The sequence below is a fragment of the Hemitrygon akajei genome, chromosome 25 (assembly GCF_048418815.1).
Source record: "Hemitrygon akajei chromosome 25, sHemAka1.3, whole genome shotgun sequence".
In the NCBI taxonomy this organism is placed as follows: domain Eukaryota; kingdom Metazoa; phylum Chordata; class Chondrichthyes; order Myliobatiformes; family Dasyatidae; genus Hemitrygon; species Hemitrygon akajei.
The window spans coordinates 51,043,289-51,069,709 of NC_133148.1; the positions used below are offsets into that span (position 1 = coordinate 51,043,289).

General features: G+C 42.2%; 1 long non-coding RNA gene across 2 annotated transcripts in view; it reads left to right on the top strand.

The window, feature by feature from the left end:
- LOC140716625 (uncharacterized) overlaps positions 1-26,421 on the top strand; it is a 109,870-nt gene that overhangs the window by 18,838 nt on the left and 64,611 nt on the right. The window lies entirely within an intron of this gene.

A 26,421-nucleotide genomic window follows, 5' to 3' on the forward strand; every position in this document is an offset into this window, starting at 1 on the left:
TTGTTGTAATCTGATGCTGCCTCCAACTGCGTTCAAAATTGACTCTTTGCCCTTGAAATAGTCCTCTGCAAGTCATATCTGTACAGATCTGGGTTGCCAGCCTTGAATGCCACTGATCTAGGCTTCAGCAGAAGAGCACCTCCAGTTCATCCACATCTTTTGGTTTGGGAATGTACAGCAAATCTCTGTAGGCACACACTCATCCACACAGGTTTTAATGATGTTGGTAATAATTGCAGAATACTCATCCAGATTCGGAGATGAATCCCTGAATATGGTCCAGACCACTGATTCAAAGCAGCCCTGTAAGCACTCCTGAGCTTCCCTTGTTCATACCTTCTTGGTCCTCACTACTGCTGCTGCAGTCTTCAGTCTCTGCCTATACTCAGGAAGGAGAAGTACAGCCAGGTGATCTGACTTCCTGAAGTGCGGGCATGGAATAGCACAGTAGGCTGAAAGATTAGGAGTTGTGGTCACTGTTCATCCACTGAAAAGTCCATCACCTGGTCAGGCTCATGACCCAGCACCAGGTACAGAATGGCCCTCCTTTCATTGGACCGTGCACATATTGATTTAGGAGATCTTCCTGGATGCACTGAACAAATTCAGCCCCATCTGAACCCCTCAAACTAAGAAGGTCCCAGTTTATATTCCGGAATTTTAAATTCCCCATGACAACAACCCCATTATTTTTACACATTTCCTTAATCAGATTACAAATCTGTTCTTCAATGTCCTGGTGGCTATTAGGGGGTCTTTACTACATACGACATAGGAGCAGGAGTAGGCCATCTGGCCCGTCGAGCCTGCTCCGCCATACAATAAGATCACGGCTGATCTGGCGATGGACTCATCTCTACCAACATGCCTTTTCCACATAACCCTTAATTCCCCTACTATGCAAAAAATCTATCCAACTTGTCATAAATATATCTTTTGAAGTAGCCTCCACTGCTTCAATGGGCAGAGGATTCCACAGATTCACCACTCTCTGGGAAAAGCAGTTCCTCCTCACCTCCATCCTAAATTTACCTCCCAAAATCTTGAGGTTATGTCCCCTAGTTGTATCCCATCAGAGTGATTGCACTCTGCCTATTCCTGAGTTTCACCCAAATGGACTCAGTTTCTGACCTCTGCATTATGTCTCCTCTGAGTGCAGCTGTGACATTGTCCCTGATTAGTAATACAAACCTCCACCCCCCTTTTATCTCCTCCTCTATCTTTTCTAAAACTTCAAAAACCTGGTACATTAATCACCCATTCCTGCCGCTCTCTCAACCAAATTTTAGTAATGGCTACAACATCGTAGTTCCGTGTACTGATCCATGCTCTCATTTCAGCACCCTTACCCATAATACTCCCAGCATTAAAATATACACACTTCAAACTATCCAACCCATCATGCCTGTTGTTTCTGTTTTGCCTTTCAATACCTTCACTGACATCTAACTTAAGGTCCGATCCTTCCCATGCTATCCTGGGGCTCTGGTTCTCACATTGTGCAAAACTAGGTTAAATTCTCCCAAGTAGCATCAGCAAAGCCAGGATATTGGTTCCCCTCCAGTTCAGGTGCAACCCTTCTCAATCTACCTGTATACTGAAATTCCTGATGACTATCTTAACATTGCACTTTTGACATACATTTTCGATCTCCCGTTGTAATTTGTGGACCACGTTTTTACTGCTGTTTGCAGGTCTGGATATATCTCCCAAATGGGTCTTTAACCCTTGCAGTCTCTTAGCTGTACACAGAACAATACTGCATCTTCCAATCCTGTGTCACCTCTTTCTAATTATTTGATTTATTTTTTTTACTAACACAGCCACACCATGCCCTCAGCCTACCGTATCGATACAATGTGTGTCCTTGGATGTCAAGCTCCCAGTTATAATTCTCTTTCAGCCATGATTCAGTGATGCCCACAATGTCATACATGCTAATCTGTAGCTGCATTACAAGTTAATCTGCCTTATTCTGTATACTGAGTGAATTCAAAGATAACACTTTCAATCCGGTATTCAACACCCTTTTTGATTTCTGACCCCCTTTTTACACTGCAACTCATCCCATTGATTGCAGCTTTGCCGTCATCAGCCTCTGCTTGCTCTCAGTCTCACTACACACTGCTTCTGTTTGTAAACCAACAACTCGATCCTCAACCTCATCACTCCATTTAATTGATTATCGATTAGAATAGAAACTGTGGATTCCTTTAAATTTTTAAGAATTTGGTTTGATAAAAAACTCACATGGTCAACACATATGAAAGAAATAATAACCAAAAGTAAGGAAGTGCTAAATGTTATGAGGTGTTTAACAAAAAAGGAATGGGGAGCTGATAGGAAATCCTAGAAAGCAATATATACAGGATTAATAAGATCAATACTGGACTATGGAAGTATGGTATATGGATCAGCATCACACTGTGTGCTCAATAAACTGGATGTAATTCAAAGGTGGAGTTGGGGGAGACACCTCTGGTACTGAGCAGAACACAGCTTGTGTTAACCTATTGGGTAAACCTACAAGGGCCTGGAGAACATCATCCAAGTAAACAGCTTTTAGACCCATGCTGGGAAAAGGAAATTCTGAAGTTTTGCACGGACTATTGAAGGGAAAGCAGAACGGGACAGGAATTAGTAATAAATCAGCGAGTGATACAGAGCCTTTTCCTGGGCTGTCTCCATGATTGTGTGAAGCACCAGAGGTGGATCCTAAATTATTACAAAAGGGACAGAAAAATAAAGAAGTGATTCTAAATCAAGGTATTGTTGAATAGTATGTAAATAATAATTATTATGGGTATTTACAGATGTACACAGATGCGTCAAGAATGTTAATAGTAGATTAGGGGTAGGATTGGTGGTGCCTGATTTTAACATGAAAAAGCAGGTGAGGATAAATGATGATTTCTCAGCTGAAATGACAACTGGACTATTCGTTTTACAGTGGGTGGAGGAAGTGAGACTGATGAGAGTTGTAATATTGTCTGATTCAAGCACAACAATTGGGAGCCTACAAGATTTACATTCAGAGGCAAGAAAAGACATTGTATGTGGGGAAAATACAAACCTTATTTCAACTCAAAATAGTATCCAGAGAGAAGTGGGGTGGTTGAGGAATGCAGGAAAGAGCAGGGGGGAGGAGGTGATAATATTGAGACTGAGGTTTGAGCACAAAGGTTTAAAATAAATTGTTTTTCATGAAGAAACATAACAATGGGAGGTGTGAATATTGTAATCAACAAGATATAATCAAGAGAGGGAATGGTCGATTTTAAAGCTATCACAGAATAAAATTCCATTTAACATTATCAGCATTTTGCAGAAAGGATCACAGGATTATTGCTTGAAATAGTAATTCAGTTACTTCAGAGCACAGGTCTTTTTTAATAAAAATTGATACAAATATAAACTGTATTGCCAAAAAAAGATAGAGATCCTTTAAAACCAACATCATGTAGGCCTATTTCTTTGTTCAATACAGATTATAAAATAATAGCAAAAATTTTATCTAATAGAATATCTAAATATTTACCAAAATTAATACATATGGATCAAACAGGTTTTATTAAAAACAGACAATCAATGGATAATATAACCCGGTTACTTAGTATAATTCATTTGGCACAAAAAAGAGAGGAAATGAGTGTGGCAGTTGCTTTGGATGCAGAAAAAGCATTTGATAGATTGGAATGGGATTTTTTATTTAAGGTATTGGAAAAATATGAGTTAGGAAAATCTTTTATACAATAGATTAAAACCTTAAATACTAATCCTCAAGCTAAAGTAGTTACAAATGGTCAGATTTCAACACCATTTTGCTTAACGAGGTCAACTAGACAAGGCTGCCCATTATCACCTGCTTTATTTGTATTGGCAATAGAACTATTAGCTGAATTAATTAGAACAGATTCAGACATTGGGGGCTTTAGAGTTAATCAAGAAGAATATAAAATTAATTTATTTGCTGATGATGTTTTGATTTATTTAACAAACCCATTGCAATCTTTGCAAAGATTATCTTTTAGATTGGAAAAATATGGGAAAGTATCAGGGTATAAAGTAAATTGGGATAAAAGTGAAATTTTACCCCTTACCAAAGGAAATTATAATCAATGTCGATTAGTAACTCAATTTCGATGGTCAATAAATGGGATAAAAATTTAGGTATTAGAGTTGATAATGATGTAAAAAATTTATATTAAACAAAATTATTTGCCATTATTAAAAAAAAAGAGGATCTTGATAAATGGATGCTGTTACCAATAACATTAATAGGTAGAGTTAATGCTGTAAAAATGAATATATTTCCTAGATTGCAATATTTATTCCAAACTTTACCAATACAATTACCTCAGAAGTTTTTTCAAGAACTGAATAAATATGTAAGGAAATTTCTTTGGAAAGGAAAGATGTCATGAATATCATTGGAAAAATTGACATGTAAATTTGATTTAGGAGGGTGACAACTTCCAAATTTTAAGAATTATTATAAAGCAAATCAGCTTAGATTTATTGCATCTTTTTTTGATGAAGAAAAACCGGCATGGATTAGAGTAGAATTAGATAAGTTAGGAGAAAACATACCAGAAGATTTTATATATAAATGGGAATCCAAATGGATACGGGAAAAAAAAGAATCTCCTATATTAAGACACTTGATTGATTTATGGAATAAGGTAAATATGGACGATGAGATAAAGAAATCTTTATTAGCAAAAAGAACTTTAATTCAAAATAGGCTTATTCCTTTTACAATGGATAATAAACTTTTACATAATTGGTTCCAAAAGGGGATTGAATATATAGGTGATTGTTTTGAAGGAGGTATATTGATGTCATTTGATCAATTAAAAAATAAATATAAAATATCAAACAACACTCTTTTCTGTTATTTTCAATTAAAGGCTTATTTACGAGAAAAGCTGGGTCAGATAATGTTGATGCCAAAACCTAGTGAAATAGAAATATTAATTCAAAAAGGAAAAATTTTAAAAATTACATCTTGTATGTACAATTTGATTCAAAAACAGACAATTAAGTCAGGAATTCATAAATCAAGACAAAAATGGGAATTTGATTTGAATGTTAAAATTGACGGAAAAAGCTGGTCAAGATTATGGTCTGATAGTATGATAAATACAATAAATGTTCGACAGAATAATTCAATATAATTTTTACATCAATTATATATAACACCACAGAAAATAGATTAAATTCAAATATGTCTGACCAATGTTTTCGATGTAATCAAGAAATTGGTACTTTTTTATATTCTACTTGGTCTTGTTTTAAAATTCAACCATTTTGGATAAATCTAAGACTTTTATTGGAACAAATTACTAGAGTACAACTCGCACATAGTCCTATATTATTTTTATTAGGAGATATTGAAGGGACAATACCGAAACTTAAATTGAATAAGTCTCAGAAAAAAATTATAAAAATTGCATTGGCTGTAGCCAAAAAAGTTATCGCAGTTACTTGGAAATCTGATTTATATTTAACTATGGATCGTTGGAATAATGAAATATATAGTTGTATTCCACTTGAAAAAATTACATATAATCTAAGAAATGAATATGATATTTTTGAAAATTTGGCTCCCATACCTATAAAAGATAGGATTAAATACATAGGTCCTTTGAAGATAAAATTATGAAGTAATTGGGGAAAGTAAAACTAAATATTAAAATTATTTTGAACTCCATGGAGCATGTGGGGATCCTCCGATATCCAGGCAAACTTTCTCTTCTTTTTTTTTCTTTCTTTAGATAAGGGTTAAGAGGGGACGGTTAAGGGGAGGGGGGAGGATTAATATTATTTTCCTTTCTTACTATTTTATCATCACATTTATTCTTTGTAATTTTCTAAAAAATTAATAAATGAATAAAAAAAGGATAGTATGTAAATAATAATTATTATGGGTATTTACAAATGTACACAGATGCTTCAAGAATGGTAATAGTAGATTAGGGTAGGATTGATGGTGCCTGATTTTAACATGAAAAAGCAGGTGAGGATAAATGATGATTTCTCAGCTGAAATGACAACTGGACTATTCGTTTTACAGTGGGTGGAGGAAGTGAGACTGATGAGAGTTGTAATATTGTCTGATTCAAGCACAACAATTGGGAGCCTACAAGATTTACATTCAGAGGCAAGAAAAGACATTGTATGGGGCAAAATACAAACCTTATTTCAACTCAAAATAGTATCCAGAGAGAAGTGGGATGGTTGAGGAATGCAGGGAAGAGCAGGAGGGAGGAGGTGATAATATTGAGACTGAGGTTTGAGCACAAAGGTTTAAAATAAATTGTTTTTCATGAAGAAACATAACAATGGGAGGTGTGAATATTGTAATCATCAAGATATAATCAAGAGAGAGAATGGTCAATTTTAAAGTTATCACAGAATTAAATTCTATTTAACATTATCAGCATTTTGCAGAAAGGATCACAGGATTATTGATTGAAATAATAGTGCAGTTACTTCAGAGCACAGGTCTTTTTTAATAAAAATTGATACAAATAGAAATATGGGGTGAAATGAAATACGTGGGTCAAGATACGTTCAGAAGGGGCGGTTATGCACCTTAAAGTTGTTTGCTCACCGCCATAAAAGCCTCAGATACCTATAAAGGAGTCAGCAGAGTAAAAGTCAGGCAGATACAGTGAACCATTGTCCCGCTTTCCTGTTTCTATTCTTACCGCTATTGGTTAAAAGGACCTTCGGTCCTCCCACCCGTCATTCACAGGATTAGAGAATCATTCAGACCGCCTGTCGCTATTGGTTGCTTGGAGGAGCGCGCGTTTCGCCATCCCCACCTCCCTTTTATCTTCATTGGTATTGGCGTAGATCCATCATAGGACTTGCTCTACCATCGGTCAACTTTATTTTTAGTGGCGGAGACCTAAAAATACCAAAACTTTACCAAATTAAAGTGGATGTTTCAGAAATGCTGTAAACTTGTGAAGGTTATAAGTTTTATGATTGAAAACAGAAAATTTTGGGAACAAAAGCGCAACAGGTTTACGGCTGCGCCGAACGGTGATGTTTACCAGTCATTGCCGTATAAATTATTCTTCCGTACGGTATTTCTGAAGTCTCGGGGAATATTGGGAGCGAATTTGCCATTTGATGGTCACATGTTGTGATGTTTAAAAAAGAAAGCAATGTTTAATGTAAGTTGCGATTTACAAATGATGAAATGGAGGTGTCAGTTACCCAAACGCCCCTGCGCTTAGAATACGCTCTATCTCGAGTGGAAATGGCGAAGTGACGTTTGAAGTTGAGACGCTTCCCGTGGAGTGAAAGACAGAGGGGAGGTGACCGGTGTAAAGAGGCGAGGGGAGGGGTAGAGCAAGTGCTGTCTGGTGATAGGGGCCTCCAGGTGAGCGGGTTTACAGGCAGATGGGGGAATGGATAGTGCTGGAAGGTTGTAGGTGAGGGTGGGAGTGACAAAAGGCTGAAGATAATGAAGGTGGAGCATGAACTAAAGGGAGGGAGGTGCGGAGGGCAGAGGGGAGTAGTGGGGGACGGGAACCAGTGGGAGGAGAGTGTGAGTTGTATCACGGACTGGTATGGAAACCCTTTGAATGGAAAAGCCTACAAAAAGTCCTGGATACAGGCCTGTCCATCACAGGTAAAGCCCTTGTTGTGACTATGAAATGTAACAGCGGGACAATTCTGTAGTTATAATGTATCCAGAAAACTCCATTTTGAATTACACATAATTTTCAAATACCTCCATCTTCACATCCACACTCTAGACACCCACAATGAATTGTAACACTCCGGTTCGGCTGGCTGCGTTAGTCTTGGGAAGACAGTCTCTGGCCCCAGCAAACATGTGAAATCTGAGATGCAACACCTCTTGTTTGTTTTTTTAAATTAATTTTTTATGTGTTTTTACAATGCAACAAAACAAAAAATCAATAGAGGTTTATACAGTGCAAAACAAATGTATCAAAGTACAATTCATAACAATTAAGCAAATCACCCATAGTAGAATCGTATAAAGTTAGTTAGCACCCCACCCTCCCACTACCCAACTCCAAGCCAACCTTACGATATATAAAAAAGTTGATCAGAACTATATGACCACAGAACTGTATTTATAAAAAGGTCCATTGACTACTACCTAACCTATAATATGTTTACACATAAAAAAAAACATAAATCTTAACCATATGAAGCTGAAAGTAAGGGATTTAAATGCAAAAGCAAAAATGGAAGGGATGCACCATTAATCTAAATGGGAATTATGAAAATATTCAAGAAAAGGTCCACACACCTTTTGGAACTTTAAATCTGAATTAAAGAGTGAATAATGAATCTTTTCAAGGTTTAAGTAGAACATAACATCTCTCAGCTATTAAGCATGCATGGGTGGGGCAGCATCTCTCCACCTAAGAAGGACTGCACGTCTGGTCAAAAGAGAGGCAAAAGACAATGTACGACGCTTAGTCGGAGTTAAATGCATGTTAACTTCTCCCGAAGTACCAAAAGGAGCAATCAGAGAGTTAGGTTGCAAATAACAATTAAGTATGTGAGATAAAGTTTTTAAAAAATCACTCCAGAATTTCTCCAAGCTAGGACAAGCCCAATACATATGAATAAGAGAGGCCTTGCCCCCTTTGCACTTATCACAGCAGGGATTAATATCAGGATAGAACCGTGACAATTTAGTTTTAGATATATGAGCCCTGTGTAACACCTTGAACTGTAAAAAGCAGTGGCGAGCACATAAAGAAGTTGAATTAACTGACTTGAGAATTGAATCCCAAACCTCATCAGACAAAGAAAAACTTAAATCGTGCTCCCAGGCAGTTTTAATTTTGTTGAAGGGAGCTCGCTTCAACATCGTTAACATATCTGGAATGGTAGAAATTAAACCTTTACCCAATGGATTCACATGAAGAAGCAAATCCACAACATTTTTAACGGGTACCTCAGGAAAGTTTGGTATTAAAGGGTTGATAAAATGTCTAATTTGGAGATATCTAAAGAAATGAGTGTTGGGTAGGCCAAACTTTACAGAGAATTGTTCTAAAGTTGCAAAGTGCTTATCTATGAAAAGATCTTCAAAACACCTAATGCCCTTTCTATGCCAGTCTAGAAATGATCAATCCTGCATCGAAGGTCAAAACCTCCTGTTTGTGTGGATGCTGCGTGATGTGTTCCTCTGTTACCAATCAATATCAGGAAATAACAGACAGTACACCATATACAATAAAACGATTTAGCTTTACAATTTTTAATTTGACTAGAGGGTTAGTAAAGGAAAACAAAAGGAAAAGGGCCCATTTTAATGTAACAGTCTAATGTGCACATTGGAGCTCACGGTTTCCTGTCTATCAGTCCTCCACTGATTTCCCCCGGGCATCATCGACTCCCAGCCACATTCCAAGTCCACTTCATCCTGCAGTCTACAACCTCTTCATTTTGGCATCTTCTCTCTCCATCTTCCAGTGAACAAAAGACCGTGAATTGCTCGCTCACAGGCACAAGAGAAAACATTCCCTTCTATGGACAGTGCATATTCCAAAGCCATTAACTCTAGTCATAGCCCAAACACTGCTGCTACAGAACAACCATTACATTAGCAGTGAAACCTTTCCCAGGACATTACACGCTCCACCCACCAAATTTATTCATTTCCTTCCTGCAAAACACAAGTCCTGGGAAAAAAAAACAAGTCCTTGTTTTCCAAAAAACAAGACCCTCCCCCCCCCCCCCAGATTTCACCTGACTCAATGGGAGAAGGGTTGGGAATCTCTTCTTCAATCAGTGGGGAGTTAGCAAATGCGGCATATACCACACCCCTATTTCCTCATCCTCCAAGTCTGTACCCCATTAGCGGTGGGGGCCAGTCTAATCTCTCCTGTTATTGGCTTTTCAGTCACCCAGCGATACCACAGAGTCCTCTTACTCTGTGTAGGCTCCAGGTTGGGCTCTGGGTCAACACGCATCTCTTATCCCAGGGGCACAAGGTGGTTCCAATGGAGAATCTTGACCAGCCCATTCCCATCCTCTGGTTTCACCTGGAAAACTGGTACATTTGGCATCTGGCTCTCCACTACAGTAGCCCCAAATTCTTTGTGAGGACTCGGTCTCCCGGCATGAGTTGGGAGATCCTAACCTTTTGATGATACCTCCTCTTATTTCTTTGATTCTGCTTGGCAGCCAGGACCCCAGCTAATTCATAAGCCCTTTTCAGCTCCCTTCTGTCATGGTCCCTTCTGACAATCGCCCGCTTGGCTATTTACCTCAGGAATTGAGCCTCAATCACCTCGTTTAGTTTCCAATCATTCCCAGGTTCCACAAACTACAAACACTTGCTTTCCATCAGCAATTGCAGATAAAAATCCTGTGATCACAACAAGGAGCTGCTGGTTTGTGGTTGATTCTGGTGTGAGTAACCCTGTTTCATGTTTCTAAGGACTGCCAGTTCTAAGTCTAGCATTGCTCCTGGATACCGATTCCACACTCGCTACATCAAGAATGCCTCCTGACTCTGCCTCCGCCCCCGTGTTCTGCACTTGGGTTTGTCCACTGCCTTGCTCATGTAACAGAATGAACTGGCCATAATGAACCCAGCGGACACGGATCCTGTACAACAGGCCCTCGCCAGTCAGGGCTACCTACTGGAGGCCCACGACTCATAAAGAACTTCAATGATTCGTAGGGTTTGCAAACTTCTACCGCAGATTTGTCAGAGACTACAGTCGAGTGGCGGCCCCTTTACCTCACCTACTACCCCATTCTGTTGAGACTCCGAAGCTGACTCGGTGTTCACTGACCTGAAGAGGTGTTTCACCACCGCTCCCATCCTGGTCCATCCGGACCCAGCCCGTCAATTCATTGTTGAGGTGGACGCCTCTGACTCTAGGATAGGAGCATTCCTGTCCCAACGATCAAGTTCGGATGAAAAGCTTCACCCCTGTACCTTCTATTCTCGTTGACTGTCCCCCACTGAGTGGAATTACGACGTGGGAAATCGGGAACTCCTGGCGGTCAAACTAGCAATGGAAGAATGGAGGCACTGGCTGGAGGGGGCAGAACAACAGTTTGTAGTATGGACTGATCATAAAAACCTGGGGTATATTCAGACTGCCAAACGTTTGAACTCTGGCCCCAAGCCTGTTGGCGTTATTTTTTGGACTGTCAAGTTTTCCATTACAGACCGGGGTCCAAGAACGGGAAGCCGGACGCGCTCTCCCACCAATACGACTCCAAGGAGGACGCTTCCAGTCCAGGGACTATCCTCCCACCGTCCTACGTGGTCGCCATTCTCACTTGGGAGATCCAGTCCAAAGTAAAAGAAGCCCAACGGGATGACCCCGACCCCAGCGATCGCCTGTACGTGCCCGTTTCCGTCAGGCCTCAGGTTCTCCAATGGGGGCACACGTCTTGGTTCACCTGCCATCCTGGAAATGCTTGGACCCTAGCGCTCCTGAAAAGACACTTTTGGTGACCATCCACGGAGGCGGATACCCGTTCCCATGTCTCGGCATTTCCATCTGTGCCCGGGGAAAAAGCCTCTCATCGGCCACCTGCAGGGTTACTTTGTCCTCTATCTGTCCCTGGTTGTCCCTGGTCACACATCACCCTGGACTGCGTCACCGGTCTACCCCCTTCACATGGGAACATCACCGTACTCACTGTGGTAGACCGGTTCTCCAAGGCGGTGCTCTTCGTAGCCCTTCCTAAACTCCCTTCTTCAACAAACTGCTGATCTTCTCGTCTGCCACGTCTTACGCCCCCACGGAATCCCCACATATATTGTCTCCGATTGTGGTCCCCAGTTCATCTCACAGATATGGAAGGCCTTCTGTCAAGCCTTGGGTGCATCGGTCAGCCTGTCATCCTGCTTCCACCCCCAGACGAACGGGCAGACGGAACGGATCAACTAAGACCTGGAGGTGACGCTACGTTGTGTAACGTCAAACAACCCGTCGATCTGGAGCGACCTCCTCCCGTGGGTTGAGTATGCCCTCAACTCTCTGGTGAGCTCTGCCATTGGAAGGTCTCCATTCGACTGTTCCCTGTGGTGCTAACCCCCGCTGTTCCCCGCACAAGAAGAGGAGACTGCAGTACCGTCGGTTCAGGACCATATCGATCGGTGCCTGAACGTTTCGCAGGAGACACGCATGGCCCTTCTTAGATCAGCAAAATGCAATATGAAGACGGCCGACCAGCACCGGAGTCTGAGTAATAGTCTCAGGCAATAGTGCCTGAGTACCAACCGGGGCAGATGGTGTGGCTTTCCTCCAAGGACATCCCGCTCAAGAATGAGCATAGGAAACTCTCCCCTCGCTTCCTGGGACCATTCAAGGTTGAAAGTGTTATCAATCCTGCAGCGCTCTGTCTAATACTCGCAACAAGGAGCTGCCAGTTCATGGTTCACTCTGGTATAAGTAACCTTGTTTCATTGTTCCATGCTTGTTACATCAAGAATACCTCCCAACTCTGCCTCTGCGCCCGTGTTCTGCACTTGGGTTCGTCCACCGCCTTGCTCGTGTAACACCTTCTCATGTCAGACACATACTTCAGATAAGTCTTCGGAGGTCAGTCGTCCTTCTCCATCCCAAAACAAAGGTCATTGAGCAACCTCGCCTCGTGCCCAAACATCAGATACTATAGCGAGTACCCAGTAGCTTCATTTCAGGTACTGTTGTAGTAGTGGGCCAGATGTCCAATATGTTGATTCTACCTGCTCTTCCTGCTGACCTCCAAGGTTCTGAGCATGTCTAGCAAGGTCCGATTAAACCTCTCAGGCTGGGGATCACCCTGCGGGTGATAAGGACTTCATGACGCCATGCATGCTCAGTAACTCATTGAACCATAGAACATTACAGCACAGAAACAGGCCTTTTAGCCCTTCTTGGCTGTGCTGAACCATTTTTCTGCCTAGTCCCACTGATCTGCACCTCGACCATACCACTCCATACACCTGTCATCCACGTACCTGTCCAAGTTTTTCTTAAATGTTAAAAGGGAGCCCGCATTTACAACTTGACCTGGCAGCTCATTCTACACTCCCACCACTCTCTGAGTGAAGGAAGCCCCCCCCCCATGTTCCCTTTAAACTTCTCCCACTTCACCCTTAACCCATGTCCTCTGTTTTTTTCTCCTCTAGCCTCAGTGTAAAAAGCCTGCTTGTATTCATTCTATCTATACCCATCATAATTTTATATACATCTATCAAGTCTCCCCTCATTCTTCTATGCTCCAGGGAATAAAGTCCTAACCGATTCAACCTTTCTCGGTAACTCAGTTTCTCAAGTCCTGGCAACATCCTTGTAATCCTTCTCTGCACTCTTTCAACCTTATTAATATCCTTCCTGCATTGTGTTCTACAACATCACCATAACATTCCAACTCTTATACTCAATACTTCGATTTATAAAGGCTAATGTACCAAAAGCTCTCTTTGCTACCCTATCTACCAGTGATGCCTCTTCTCGGGAATTATGTATCTGTATTCCTAGATCCCTCTGTTCTGCTGCACTCTTCAGTGCCCTACCATTTACCTTGTATGTTCTACCTTGGTTTTTCCTTCCAAAGTGCCATACCTCACACTTGTCTGTATGAAACTCCATCTGTCCATTTCAGCCCATTTTTCTAACTGGTCCATGGATGAGCCTCCTGTCGAAATCTCATCCCTGATCACTGTATCTGCCTGGGGAGGCCATAATAAATGAAAAACCTTTCCAAAACACTTTGGCCACTGTGGACACCCTCTTATCCTTGGTAGGGAAAGCCTGCGCATATCTGATGTAGTGATCCGTGATGACTAAGACATTCGCCACGTTGCTGGCATCTGGCACATTGACAGGAAATCCATGCACACCAGGTCAAGGGGCCCCGCAATCTGCAAATGGGACAAAGGATCTGCCCTCGGCAGTGTCTTCCTCTGTATGCGTCGAATGCATGAATTGCAGTTTTCTTCAACCTCTGGCTTCATCCGGGGCCAGTAAAACCGATCTCTGAGTAATCCATAGGTCTCTTCAGCACACAAATGTCCAGAATCATCATGAAGTGACTTCAACACCATCCTCCGATACTTCTCAGGCAGAGCCAGCTGGGTACACCGAGATCGGTCCAGAGGTGATGTGACCTGGTATAGGATCCAATTCCTCAACTCCAATCTGGGCCACTCTCTCAGTAATGGAGGCAGTGCAACATCTTTCGTCTTCTCCGCCTGGGCCAATTCTTCCTTTTTGATTGCTGACCAAATGGTACCGATGCCCAGGTCATCTCGCTGAGCACCTGCCATTTCCCCAGGACTCAATTCCGGTAACCGGTTTGTCTTCAGAGCGGTCAGGTTACAGTAAACTTATGGAATGGCATCATCAGAAGCTCCCAATTAATCTACCGCTTGATCCTGCCCTTGCCTTCCATCTGCCTTCACCACGATGGCAAACTGGCACATGGCTTTCACTCCCAGGGCAGGAACGCTCTCCCACTCCTCGTCCCTGTCCAGCCCTTCATGTGCACGTCGGGACAAAGCATCAGCGTCAATATTCCTACTTCCCGGCCAGTACTTCAGGCTGAAATCACAGGCAGACAATGGCACCAACCAACGATGGCCTGTGGCATCCAATGTTGCCAAGGTCAGGAATAAGTTAGGGGATTTTTGTCCGTCTTCACCTCAAACTTGGTACCAAAGAGGTAGTCTCTCAAATTATCCACCACAGCCCATTTCAATGCCAGAAATTCGAACTAGTGCATGGGATAGTTTTTCCCTGGGGGTGACAGACTCCGGCTGACTAACGCAACAGGTCTCAACCCAGTGCCCTGACTTTGATACAGGACACCCCCAAGCCCTCTCTGCTGGCATCTTTTCGAACTGGAAGAATCCCAGTGGACATAGCAATGCCGTCTTCTCTTTGTCAGCCTCGCTCATGGGGATTTGGTAATATCCACTCCTCAAGTCCAGCACACTGAACCACTTAGCACCACTCAGACAGGCCAGCGCATCTTCGATCCTTGGAACCGTATACTGGTCAGGGACGGTACACCTGTTCAGGGTCCTATAGTCCACACACAGCCATACCTTCCCATTCTTCTTTCTGGCCATTACTATTGGGAACACATCGGGGCTTCTGGACTCAGTGATGATCCCAACTTCATTCAACTTCCAAAGATGTTGCCGAACATCTTCCACCTCTGCAGGGGCCAGTTGCCGCGACCTTTCTCTGAATGGGGTGTCCTCAGTCACTCAGCTACTGTGATGAGTACTCTTGGAACAACCCACGTCAAACTCGTCAGTGCAAAAGACAACTTCCAGCTTCAACAACTTCTCTACCAACCCGCAGGTAGCAGTGAGACCTTGAAGTTGAATGACTCAGCAGTCAACTTCCCCTTTTTCCCAATAGTTTCTTCCCGGCTTGTCACACAGGGACTCTGGACATTACTGTCACCGCGAAAAGAATCACCAGGGCATCCCCCACTTGAAGGTGACCTCCCTCTTCGTAGTGTTCCTGACAATCACTGCCATCCTGTTCACCTGTACAACCGAGGGCTTCTGCTGTTCTCAACTTTGCCTCAATCTCTGCCACTCCCCGGGGCAGGCTCTCCATGGTCAGTTCACCACAGGGTACCACTACTGAGGACTCTACCCTGCTGATGGAGGCCTCCCATGCCTCTGACATTCTCCTTCTCTTGTATTTCTCTGATCAGCTCAGCAAACGAAGGGGGGGGGGTACGTCTTACGAGATAGTCGGAGACCTCAAGCGATCTGGCACTGGGACTGGGCGCCCTTTGCTATCTGGTCCACTCTTAACTGATCCACCTCAGCTGCCTGAATGGCCCCTCTGCACCGCAGGCAATTCAGCTGCCTGTCTAGCCGAAAGAGGTAGGCAGAATGCTTCTCCCTCTTCTCCTGATGCATGTTCTGAAACCCCATTATGAGCTCCATGGGGCTTCCTGTCATGCCAAGTGCATTTTCCAGTGCTTACATGTAAGTGGTAATAGTGAGAATGAGGTACTGGGACTTTCCAGCTCTCACAACGTCAGCCACCCACCCCCTCAAACTTTCAGCTAATCACTGACATTTAATGTCATCGGAGCACTGCCACTCATCTAACAACTGAGAGGTCTGCCTCGCCCAAGTCTCATACTTCTCTTCCCCTTCAGGGGTGGGCTTCGTTCCTGAGAATAGGCGGAGCCTACCATAGCTGGGACTTTGGACCTGGGCATTTTTCCATTTATTCGCCAGAGAGGTAAGAGCGGATACTAACTCAGAATTCTCACACTTCCCTGGAGGACAGGGACTCATTAGATATTCCAAATCAGACCACTCCTTCACCTCCCAAAGCAGAAACGAGAGAACCCTGTCTCTGAAGTCTCCTCCCCAGCTACGGGAGACATGACTTGTGCTTCGGCCCGCTCACTTACACTCTCCTCCCCCGGAAAGTGTGGACAGTACACACCCCACCCCCCTCTCCTGGGGCTCCAATAGTACCGGGCAGTTCTACTGTCGTTGTGTCAGCGCTAATCTGAACTAAGACAAAGTTTGTGCCTGCCATTTTATCAAATCTCTGCCCCATAATCGTAACTTTACCTACCACGTTAACAGTACTTAAAAGTGGAATCAACAATTCATCAGGATTACGAATATCTACCCCACTCAACACGCATGCATTAGTTACCGGAAACCCCGTGGATGAACACCACCGCTCCACACTGGCAGCATCCATACTAACACACACTTAAACACACAGTCCACTGGTTCAATGCTCAGGGCAATCACACAGCATCCAACAGAATCAATCCCGAACGATACCCCCTCAGGTTCGGCCGGAGGCATTAGTCCAGGAAGGCAGTCTCTGGCCCTGCCAAACATGTGAAATCTGAGGTGCAAAACCTCTTGTTTGTGTGGATACTGCGTGATGTGTTCCCCTGTTACAAATCAGTACCACAAAATAACAGACAGTACACCATATACAATTAAATGATTTAGCTTTACAATTCTGCCCTCTCTTTAGCTTTATGTTGGCCTTGCTGGCAACACTGTCTGTTTGTAGAGGTGGTGATGATAGTCATGGAAGATGATTGGATCTAAGATGTTTCTATCAGGCACCCAGCACCTCTCTTGGGGTCAAAATTCTTCCCAGTTCACGAGCTATTGTCGAACACCCGGAGCAGTATGCAAGTATAAAAGTCTTCTCACCGTTAAGACCTGTTCCCCTTCAATAACCCAGAGCGGCAGCGGGACTGATGGTGTTGGGGCTAAGGGGCTGATGCAGACAGGTTTTAATTTAGAGATGTGGAAGGTGGGGTTGATCTTTAGAGTCTTGGGGAGCTGCAAGGTCTAAGCCATGGGGTTTACTTTCCTTAGGATTTCGATGTGTCCAGTGAACTTGCTCACCAACTTTCTAGATTCCACATGGAGATGAAAATTATAAGCGGACAGCCAGACCTGTTGCTCAGGGTATAAATTGGGTCCCTCTTCTACTTCAGTTCACCTTAGTCTCTGACCTCTGGATAGAGGCCAGAAAAGTTTCTCATGCCCTAATCCATTTCTGCCTTCAGCATTGGAGGAAAGCTTCAGCCTCAGGGACCGCAACCTCTGCCTCCTTGCATGGAAAGAGAGGCAGTGGATAACCAAACTGTCACTTGAACAGTGACATCCCTACACTGAATGCTGTAAGGTGTTGTTGGCGACCCACATCAAACAGTCACACCACTCATAAGGACTTTCCAAGGCCAGGCATCTCAGGGTACATTCTAAATCTTGTTTAGTTCACTCCATCTGACCTATGGATTGCGGGTGAAACCCAGAGGAAAAGCTTACTGTTGCCCATATCAATTTACAGAACACTCTCCAGAAATGTGATGTTTATAGTGGACCACAATCTGAGACAATGTCCACCAGGAATCTGTGGATACTGAAGACCAGGACCAGAACAATTTTGGCTGTCCCAGTTGCAGCTGGTTGCTTCTCCAGGGCAATGAACTTGCAGGCTTTTGAAAACCAATCGACAATTACCATGATGACCGACTTCCCCTTGGATGACGGGAGACCCGTGACAAAGTCCATGGAGGTGTGTGTCCAATGTTTTTCCAGAACAGGACGGGGGGTGGCGGAGCCCTTGAGATCAGGCATGAGTCTCCTTGTTCCAGTCACACATCTTACATGCTTCCAGGAAGTACCGAACCTCTTCGACGTTCCGGGCCACCAATACCTCCTCTTGATAAACCTGAGGGTCCTGGCAGTGTGGTCATTGTCGATGAATGACCCCATTGGAGTACCTGCGACCGGACTAAACTTGTGACAAAGAGCTGACCCAGAGGGCTGTTCTTAGAACCTCCCCAACTGCGCTTGGGCCTTGTGAACAGGAGCATCGATTGCTCATCAAATTGCTGTGACCACCGTGACTTGTGGCAAAAATGGGGGTAGGTTGCTCCTCTCATTCTGGTTCATCAAACTCACGGGACAGGGCATCTGGCTTCTTGTTCTTTGACCCCAGTCAACATATCAGGATGAATTCAAAGAACAAGACAACCTGACCTGCCTGGAATTCAGCCTCTTGGCCTCCTGAATATAAGCCAGGTTCTTCTGGTCAGTTCAAATGATAAAAGGGTTCCTGGTCCTCTCAAACCGGTGACGCCATTACTCCAAAGCTGAGAACTGCAAGGGGCTCCCAATTCCCGTTGTCATAGTTCCTCTCTGCCAGGGATAGCCACCTGGAGAAGAATGCACATGGGTGTAGTTTACCATCCGAAGGTGATCGTTGAGACGAGACGGCACCCACTCCATTGTTTGAGGTGTCCACATCCATGATGAAGGGGAGGTCCGGGTTAGGAGAAACCAAGATAGAAGCTGTTGTGAACCACTGTTTGAGCTCAACAAAAGCAGACTCTGCTTCAGTCGTCCAGACGTAAGGGTGTGTAGAATTCTTAATTAGCAACATCAGCAGAGCTTCACTGACTGGAGTTGCTTATGAACTTCTGGTAGAAATTTGCTAACCCCAAGAAACATTGGATTTGGTTGATGCTAGATGGTGGCAGCCAGTCTCTGACTGCCTGGGTCTTGGTATGTCTTGGTAGGCTCCATCTTGAGATTGCCATTGGAGATGAGGAAAGCCAAAAATGAAACAGTCATCACATGAAACTCCGACTTCTCCAACAGAACATCAACTCCATGCACTAGAAGCCTCTTTAAATTGTCCCTGAAGTTAACGTTGTTCTTCCCCATGGACTTTGAAAAGATGAGGATATCATCAATGTAGATGAAGGAATACTTATCAAGAATATGCATAATGACTGGAGCATTCACGAGGCTGAAGGGCATAACCAGGTACTCATAGAGCCCCATCGGTGTATTGAATGCAGTCTTCCACTCATCACATTCTCTTATATGTACCAGATGGTACACACTCCATTGTTCCAGATTTGTGAATACTCTCACTCTTGGAGCATCTTGAAGTCCATGAAAGGCAGCAGGTAGCGATTTTTGGCCATTATGCAGTTTAATCCTCTATAATCAATGCATGGCCACAGGCTCCCATCCTTATTTTGTACGAAGCAGAAGCCTGTGCCAGTGAATGAGATGGAGGGCCGTATGAGGCCTGTGGCAAGAGTCTCCTTGATATATTCTTCCACTACACTTTTCTCTGGGCTCAAGAGTATGTTTAATTAACCCTGCAAGGGACAAGTACCAGGCAGCAGATATTGCACTGTTGTGGGGTCGGTGTTCCAGAAGAGTAAAGGCCTTTCCCTTGCTGAAGACCTCCTCCATGTCCTTGCAGATGGAAGTGCTTTCAGCAGGTTTGGGTGTGCTGTCTCTTTGGAGTTTCTTTCAAAAATGAACCTTGAGTAGTTTTAGGCACCATGGTGATTCAACCAACCTCAGAGTCCGCTCCCTAGGCTCACAAAGCTCATTCATGGAAATGAGCCAAATCTGAGTCCAAATCCCCATCTGAATCCTCAGGCGATGGCAGCAAGGCATTACTGAGGGTTCTTTCCCTCCTGGAAATATGCTTCAAGGCTGGGCATAATGGAGTCTTTCAGTTACTCGAGACATGGTAGCTGTGTTCCTTAAGGTTGGCTGCAAATTCCCCAGAAAGTTCGGGTATTTCTTTGGTCCTCTCTTGAATGACAGATTCCCTCTCTCTAATTCTTGTGGGATCCAGACTCGACAGTGTCGGGGCTCATACAGTCCCATTGTCTGGAATCAGTTTGTCCATCCAGGAGGGCAGGACTGGGTCACCAGAAGGTCTTGGCTTACTTAGCACTGACATCTGCCCCCTTTTTGGTCATTTTTCATGGGACGGTCTGGGTCTTGGAACACCATGCCACAAACAAACCCTCTTACAATGACTGGACCAAGCAATTGAGAGGCAGGGCCGGGAGGGGATTTGGTACTCGAATTAGGGTAGTAAAAGGAACAGATAATGTTAGTGTGAGGAATGTGAAACCAGCGTTCTGTTTCAATGATTCTCCTCTCCCTCCAGTCCATGGAGGATTATGCTGGGATAGCCAAGGGTACTCGAGAATCAGGGGTACAAGTGGGGAATCAATAATGTGGAAACTAATGTCTTCCACATGATCCGCTATCCTCATCTGCAAATCCACTGGATCTGCCCGGAACCTAGTGGGTGACCATCCAAGACAGTGGCAAGCATGGGTTGGCTCAACTCTCGCAGTGGGCAGTAACTCACAGATTAGTTGCAGTACTTGAGCCTTTGTACCTCACTGTGCAGTTGGATGCTCCGGTCAGGAAGACCACAATTGAGATGAGATACCCTGAATATGATGTGGAACTATTCCAAATAGAACAGTCAATCTATTAGGTTGTAAATTAATTTTCAAAACTTTAGAAATTGCAGAAAATAAAGATTTCCAAAACGTTTTTAATGAAGAACATGACCAGAACATATGTGACAAAGTAGCTACTTCAGTTTTACATCTATTACAATAGTTATCTGTACTAGGAAATATTTTAGATAGTCTCTCCTTTGTTAAGTAATAACGGTGTACAATTTTAAATTGAATTAAACAATGGTTGGCACATACAGAAGAAGTAATTATGTTTTTCAAAACTCGAAGCCAATCTTCATTAACAAAGCTCATTTTAAGTTCTCTCCCAATCTTGTTTAATCTTTAGTGATAGGTTCTCTTTTTGTAACAAAAATAAATTATTAATTCTGCTAATGGAACCTTTCACTAAGGGATTCAATTTCAAAATGGTATCCAACAAATCAGATTCTTGTAAATATGGAAACTTAGGTAAATATTGGTGTAAAAAATGTCTAACCTGAAAATATTGCAAAAAGTGTGTATGAGCGAGAGAAAATTCATTAATTAACTCCTCAAAAGTCATCAGTCGACCATCACAAAATAAATCTGAAAAAGAATGAATTCCTTTATTTTTCTATAAAAGAAAAATGGGGTCAGTTGTTGAAGGTTTAAATAAAAAATTTCAATATAAAAAACTAGATAACTGAAATTGTTTAAGATTAAAAGAATTACGGAACTGAACCCAAATCCGTAGGGATTGTTTAATAACCAGACAGAAATTTAAATTTGGAATTTTAAAGAGCTGTAAAGGTAATGGAGCTCCTAAAATTGAACTTAAATGAAATTGTTTAACAGCTTTTAATTCCAAATCAACCCATTATGGTTTTTGGCTCTTATCAAGCCAATATAACCAAAAACATAATTGTCTAACATTCACAGCCCAATAATACAGTCTTAAATTAGGAAGTGCAAGTCCACCATCTTTTTTAAATATTGTAAATGATACTTATTAATTCTAGGTATTCTATTGTTCCAAATAAAAGAAGAAATAAGAGAGTCAATGTGATCAAAAAATTTTTTTGTTAAAAATATAGGAATATTTTGGAAAATATATAAATTCTAGGTAAAATCATCATGTTCACAGCACAAATATGGCCTATTAAAGAAAAAGTAAGTGGATTCCATCTAGAAAATAATTATTTCATGGAGTCCATTAAAGGAACTATATTCGCTTTATAGAGATTTTTATAGTTTTTTAGTAATTATAATACCTAAATATCTAAATGTATTAGCAATTCTAAAAGGAATATCATTATATGTACTAACCTGAACATTTAATGGAAACAATTCACTTTTATTCAAGTTAAGTTTATATCCTGAAAATTTACCAAAATCTTTAAGTGTTTCCAAAAGATTAGGAATTGATTCCTCAAGATTTGAAATAAAAACAAAAAGATCATCTGCATAAAGAGAAATCTTATGTATGGTTCCATTGATAGAGATACCATGAATATTTTTAGCTTCATGTAATGTTATAGCTAAAGGCTCCAATACAAGATTAAATAATAACGGACTGAATGGACATCCCTGTCTAGTGCCACGAGAAAGTGAGAAAAAAGAAGACCGGCAGCTATTAGTAATGACCATGGCAATAGGATTCTTATAAATCATTTGAATCCATCTATTGAAATTATTATCAAAACCAAACTTTTCTAATACTTTAAACAAATATGGCCACTCAACCCTATCAAATGACTTTTCTGCTTCGAGAGAGATAAAACATTGAGGTTGCTTAGATAATGATGAATATATAATGTTCATCAATCTCCAAACATTAGAGAAAGAATAACGGCCTTTAATAAAGCCCATTTGATCCATAGAAAGAATTTTAGTTTAAATATTTTCCAAGCGATTAGCCAATATTTTAGAGAGAATTTTTGCATCCTCATTTAATAGTGAAATAGGTCTATATGATGAACATTCAACTGGATCTTTATCTTTTCTAAGAATTAAGGAAATACATGCTTCATAAAAAAGAAGGTAAATTACCCTTGTCAAAGGATTCATGAAATATTTTCAAAAGATACGGAGAAAAGATCTTTCAAATTTTTTGTAAAATCCCACTGAATAACCATTAAGTCCAGGAGCTTTACCTGATTGTATTGATAAAATAGCTTTCTGAATTTCATGCTCGGTAATCAGAGCATCAAGCATCTGTTGATCTTCAAAAGAAATTTGTGGAAATTTAATCTTATGTAAAAAGGCCTTTATTTTAGAGGAATCTGCAGGATATTGAGATCTATAAAGATCAGAATAAAAATCTTGAAAGGTGTTATTAATGTCCTCATGGTTACTTACTATATCTCCATTATTTTTACGAATCTTTAAGATTTGTCTTTTAGCTGTAGCTGCTCTTAATTGAGAAGCTAAGAGCTTATTATTTTTATCCACAAAGAAATAAAATTGACTTTTCAATTTAAGCAAATATCCTTCAATAGGATATGTTAGTGATAAATTATACTGCGATTGTAATTCTACTCTTTTAAATGAAACAACATTTGGAGAGATTGCATTAATGTTATCTAATTCTTTAATTTGTTTAGAGATTTTAACACTGCTCAGGGGAAAGAGGCTAGAGTGTGTAGGTGCATGATGTAGAGCGCCAAAGGTTTAAAAAAGAGAGGAATTTTCAACGGTCCTTTTTAAATCGAAGCAAGAGGCTGAGACTAAAAGAGTAAAGGAATCTCGGAGAGAAGGTTTTTTTTACACTGCTCGGGGAAAAGAGGCTAGACTGCACAGGCGTGTGAAGTAGAGCACCATAGGTTAAAAAAGACCACCATATACAGTGGACAGCTCAGTGAGAGGGAGCAGAGTGGGATGGCTTTGGCTCAACAGGCTTTGGTGTGAACAGGCAGAGGTGAGGGTGGGTTCCGGGAAGTATTGTTTTGTTTATTTAGAGTAGAGAGAATGCCAGGCAGGATGTTGGAATGCTCCTCTTGCAGGATGTGTGTAGTCAGGGAGACCTCTGGTGTCCCTGACAACGACACCTGCAAGAAGTGCATCCAGCTGCAGCTCCTAACAAACTGCATTAGGGAACTAGAGCAGGAGCTGGATGACCTCCGGATCATTCAGGAGAATGACGAGTTTATAGATAGTAGTTTCAGTGAGGTAGTTACGCAAAAGGAGCAATGCACAGGTAATTGGGTTACCGTCAGGTGAGGGAAGGGGAAAGGGAAGGCAGAGCAGGGATCCCCTGTGGCCATTCCCCACAACAACAAGTATACTGATTTGGATACTGTTGGGGGGATGACCTACCTCAGACAAGCTGCAGCAGCTGGATCTCTGGGACTGAGTATAGTTCTGCAGTGCAGAAGGGAGGGTGGAAGAAGAGGAGAGTGGTAGTGATAGGGGACTCGATATTTAGAGGTACAGACAGGAGGTTCTGTGGTCGTGACAGACTGCCGGATGGTTTGTTGCCTCCCGGGTGCCAGGGTCAGGGATGTCTCTGATCGCGTGCACAGCATTCTGAAGTGGGTGGTGAGCAGCCAAATGTCATGGTACACATTGGTACAAATGACATAGGAAGAAAGAGTGAGGAGGTCCTGAAGAGTGAGTATAGAGAGCTCAGTAGGAAGTTAAAAAGCAGGACCTTGAGGGTAATAATCTCAGGATTACTACCTGTGCCACGTGCCAGTGAGGGTAAGTATAGGATGCTCTGGTGGATGAACACATAGCTGAGGAATTGGTGTAGGGTGGAGGGTTTCAGATTTCAGTATCATTGGGACCTATTCTGGGGCAGGTGGGACCTGTACAAGAGAGATGGGTTACACCTGAACTACATGGGGACTAATATCCTTGCAGGGAGGTCTGTTAGTGCTTTTGGGGAGGGTTTAAACTAGATTTGCAGGGGGATGGGAACCAGAGTGCCAGAGCAGATAGTGGAGTGGGGGTGAAAATAAATGATGTTAAAAGTTCATGCAAAGTGACAAATAGAAGGATTGTGTGTGGTGTTAATAATCTGAGGTGTGTCTATTTCAATGTGAGGAGTATTGTGGGGAAGGCTGACGAGCTAAGGGCGTGAATTGACAGATGGAATTACAACAATATAGCTATTAGTGAAACTTGGCTACAGGAGGGGCAGGACTGGCAGCTTAATGTTCCAGGGTTCCGATGTTTCAGACATGATAGAGGCAGAGGAATGAAGGGGTGAGAGTGGTGGCATTGCTAGTCAGGGAAAATGTTACAGCAGTGCTCAGTCAGGACAGATTAGAGGGCTTGTCTACAGAGGCCATATGCGTGGAGCTGAGAAACAGGAAAGGTATGACCACATTAATGGAGTTGTATTATAGACCACCCAATAGTCAGCAAGAATTGGAGGAGCAAATCTGCTGAGAGATAGCAGACGACCGCAAGAAATATAAAGTTGTGATAGCAGTGGATTTTAATTTTCCACATATTGATTGGGACTCCCATACTGTTAAATGTCTAGACAAGTTACAGTTTGTAAAATGTGTTCAGGAAAAATTTCTAAATCAATATATAGAGGTACCAACTAGAGAGGATGCAATATTAGATCTCCTATTAGGAAATGAGTTAGGACACGTGACAGAAGTGTGTGTAGGGGAACACTTTGGTTCCAGTGATCAAAACACCATTAGTTTCAACTTGATCATGGAAAAAGATAGATCTGGTCCTCGGGTTGAGGTTCTGAACCTTGGGTTGAGAAAGGATCTAAAAAGTGTGGATTGGGACAGGTTGTTCTCTGGCAAAGATGTGATTGGTAAGTGGGAGGCCTTCAAAGGAGAAATTTTGAGAGTGCAGTGTTTGTATTTTCCTGTCAGGATTAAAGGCAAAGTGAAAAAGGATAAGGAACCTTGGTTCTCAAGGGATATTGGAAATCTGATAAAGAAGAAGAGAAAGATGGGTGATATGTATAGGGAACGGGGAGAAAATAAAATGCTTGAGTATAAAAAGTGCAAAAAAATACTTTGGCAGTCAAGGTGAAGGATAAACCAAAGAGCTTCTACAGGTATATTAAGAGCAAAAGGATAGTAAGGGATAAATTTGGTCCTCATGAAGATCAGAGTGGTCAGCTATGTATGGAACCTAAAGAAATGGTAGAGATCTTAAATAGGTTTTGCATCTGTATTTACTAAGTAAACTAGCATGGAGACATTGGAAATAAGGCAAACAGGTAGTGAGGTCATGGAACCTACACAGATTGAAGAGGAGGAGGTGCTTGCTATCTTGAGGCAAATCAGAGTAGATAAATCCACAGGACCTGGCAGATATATTTAAAATGTCGGTATCTACGGGTGAGGTGCCGGAGGATTGGAGGATAGCTCATGTTCTTCCATTGTTTAAAAGTGCTCTAAAAGTAATCTGGGAAATTATAAGCCATTAAGTTTGATGTCGGTAGTAGGTAAATTATTGGAAGGAGTACTAAGAGATAGGATCGACAAGTATTTGGATAGACGGGGACTTATTAAGGAGAGTCAACATGGCTTTGTGCATGGTTGGTCATGTTTAACAATTCTATTAGAGTTTGTCGAGGAGGTTACCAAGAAAGTGGATGAAGGGAAGGCAGTGGATGTTGTCTACATGGACTTCAGTAAGGCCTTTGACAGGGTCCCGCATAGGAGGTTAGTTAGGAAAATCAGTCAC